The sequence below is a fragment of the Petaurus breviceps genome, unplaced genomic scaffold (genome assembly GCF_028583685.1).
Source record: "Petaurus breviceps papuanus isolate PSGF00001 unplaced genomic scaffold, PetGlider_PUasm1.0 207, whole genome shotgun sequence".
Classification (NCBI taxonomy): Eukaryota; Metazoa; Chordata; class Mammalia; order Diprotodontia; family Petauridae; genus Petaurus; species Petaurus breviceps.
In genome coordinates, this window is record NW_027185850.1 from 25,010,514 (window position 1) to 25,013,707 (window position 3,194).

At 39.8% G+C, this 3,194-nt stretch overlaps 1 long non-coding RNA gene across 1 annotated transcript in view; it reads right to left on the reverse strand.

The window, feature by feature from the left end:
• The window catches only part of LOC138164826 (uncharacterized), a 3,754-nt gene extending 1,479 nt beyond the window's left edge, over positions 1 to 2,275 (reverse strand). Inside the window, exon 1 of the long non-coding RNA XR_011169197.1 lies at positions 2,131 to 2,275. This is a non-coding gene — a long non-coding RNA (uncharacterized lncRNA). The remainder of the gene's footprint in view (positions 1 to 2,130) is intronic.
• Positions 2,276 to 3,194: the final 919 nt, after the last annotated feature.

Below are 3,194 nucleotides of genomic sequence, written 5' to 3' on the forward strand. Positions count from 1 at the left end.
TCTATCTATCTATCTATCTATCTATCTATCTATCTATCTATCTATCTCTCCATGCTAATCGTGTGCCTCTGCTTGGCAGACTACTTGCTGTCTTGACCCCACAGGTCCAACAGAGGGGGCTCATGTTACAACAGCGACAAACCCAACTTCTTGGCAGGACCTTGCATTTGATACAGAGGCCAAATAAAGACTTAATTTGTTGGGTGCAGTTTAATTTTCAACCTATTCAATAAGCGAGGTGCACTCTTACAGAACTTAAAACAACAACAAAAAGTGTCTGTTCTTACTGGTTTTCTTTTTTCACTTGCATTCTATGAGCCCAGGGCTGCTGATTGGTCAGGGCTCCAACCACTGGACCGTGCAGGATTTCCCCATGCCTCTCAAGAAGGAGGGTAACAGTGGCTGTAATGATGTAAGCAGCAACGATTCTGGGAAAGGCTTAAAGAGGACACCAGGGGTGTCTTCAAATATCTGCAGGGCTGTCATGGCAAAGAGGAGAAAGGACTTCTGGGTTGACTCAAAGGACAGAAGCAAGACCAATGGATAAAAATTAGGGGAAGCCAGGCAAAAGCCCCAGCTAAATGGAGAAAGACCAGCACTTATTTTCTGGATGGAATGAAGAATAAAAGTCCACGATTTTGGCCTTGGGGGGAGGGGGAAGGGAAGGCAGTGTGGGTGAAGAGGAGTAAAAGTCACCTATCCTTTTCAATCTTTTCCACCCAACCCAGTCCTGTGTGGCTTACATGTACAATAGAGATATGAAATGAGGTTGAAAGCAACCCACCCACCAGCAGCTCTCTTTTCAGTTTACTAAATAGAATCAAAATTAATCAATAAACAAATTAACCAATTTATTAAGTGTTTTCTACATGTCAGTCACTGTTCTGGGTGCTAGGGGTAAAAGACCAAAGTGAAATCAATCCTGCCTTCCCTAGCTTACCTTCTATCAGGGAAGATAACATGGACATACATGACATATATACCAAATAATGGTGGTGGGGAAAAGGGTACCAATAACTGGAGAGGGATCAGGGAAGGCTTCCTAGAGAGGTGTTTGAGCCGTGTTTTGAAGGAAACAAGGAGTTCTATGAGGCAGAGATGAGGAAAGGGTATATTCTAAGGATGGGAGACAAAAGGCACAGAAACATGAGATGTGAAGAACATTAAGAAGACCAGTATGGTTAGATAACAGAGAGTAGTAAAGGGAATGATATATACAAGCTGTCCAGAAAGGTAGATTGGGTTGGGTTGTATCTGCTTAAAAGTCAAACAGAACAGTTTATATTTGATTTTGGAGGTAATAGGGAGTCACTGCTGTTTACTGAGTGACATGGTCAGACCTAAGCTTTGTACAAATCACTTTGTCAGTCATGTGGAAGACATGAGGCAAGGACTCTCATTAGGAGGCTGCTGTTACAGTTCAAGTGCTAGGTGGTCAAGTCACTGACCACATGACTGGAGAGAAGAGGACACATGTGAAAGATATTAAGGTAGAATTAATAAGACTTAGCACCTGTTTGATCATGGGGGCTGAACGATAGTGATCAGTCAAGAATGACATCAAGGTTATAAGCCTGGGTGACTAGAGTTGTAATATTAAAAATAGCATAAGTGACTCTGTTTTGTTTTTTAACCACAATTTAGTAAAACTAAATTTCAGTCTCTTGTAAGTCCCCTGATTTTAAGTCACAAGTTGACCCCCCCCCAATGTTACTTGGTCCCAAGAATACCCCTCTACCCCTCACCTGACTGTCTGCCTATATCCTCCACCAATAAGAAACCTGGTATCATAATCACTTCATTCCATTTTCTTCCTATTTTTCATTCCCTCCAAATTATATGTTAACTGGGTAGAAACCAATGGTCAATATCCTTGGCTACCAAGAGCCTCGGTCCAGGTTTGTCATGCGACTGGCATGCATTGCTTAGTAAATGTTGTCTGCATGTAACCACTCAGTATCTTTATTGCACTGTAACAGAGTCCTAGGCAATGATTTTCTGGAACAAGAAGTATCATAGTACTAAAAGGAATGCTCTGAAAATAACTCATACTTGGATAAGAGTTAAACAGAGGATGTCAGAGGAGATAGCAAAGGAAAAATGTGAATATGAAAGAGAGACATAAAATACCTTGGAGCTTTCCCGAGCTAGCTGCTTAGGTCTAGCTGACCCAAGTCTAATTCTGGCTGTGAGACATTCCTAAAATCCTGACAGTTGCCCTCTAGCCAGAGTAATGTATCTTGGTCAAGAACAGCAGAAGGTAGCAGAGAACAGCAAGGGCCTGCAACATAGACATAACAGATCATGGGGTTTTAGAGTTGAAAGGGATCCTAATGAAGCCTAAGTCTTCTTAAACTTTTTCCACTCTCAATCCCTTTACACCCGAGAAATTTTTATGTGATCCTGGGTATATACATATGTAAAATATGTATATTTTACATACATATATAGGTATATAAAATAGATATACGAATCAAACATTTACTGATAATAAATCATAAAGAAATTTATTTTAAAACAGTTCTTTGGTATACATATAATTTTACCACTTAGTAGAGACAAAAGCAAATTTGCACACTGAGATGGATATGCTTGTTTATTTTTACACAAAGAGATAAATCTTGGTGGAATATTTGATGCTGTAGGACGCAGAACATCTTCAATGTTTTTTCAGAGTTGATATTTTTTATTTTAAAATCATCAATGCTGAGAATGCTGCTTCACATAAATACATAGTACAAAATGGCAGAAGTATGTTTAGGGCCATTTCAGAAATTGTGGGAAATTCCATCCTAGTCCCAAGTCAAAATTCATTGAACAGTTTTGTATGTACAGCAAAAATACTGCCATTCATAACATAAAATAGTCTCGAATCTGAGCCAAGGGTTTTTTCTTAAAGTGTTTATTGGTGTTGCATGTCATGATGGGCATGCACAGGGCAAAGTGCGCATACTTTGTGTTCAGAACCAAGGCTGCGGTGAAGCTGAGTAATGCAACATGTACAAGCTCTGCCAGAAACACCGTGGATTCATTATGCATTTGATTTTGAATTAATTTTTGGTTGTTGCACAATCAGAAACCTTTCACCATCGCCAAATTTTTTGTGACCTCCATTTCCATATCCAATCCATTTCCCCATCTGACAAGAGATCTTCTAACCTCTGCTCAAAGACGGGTAATAAAGCAGAACTCAC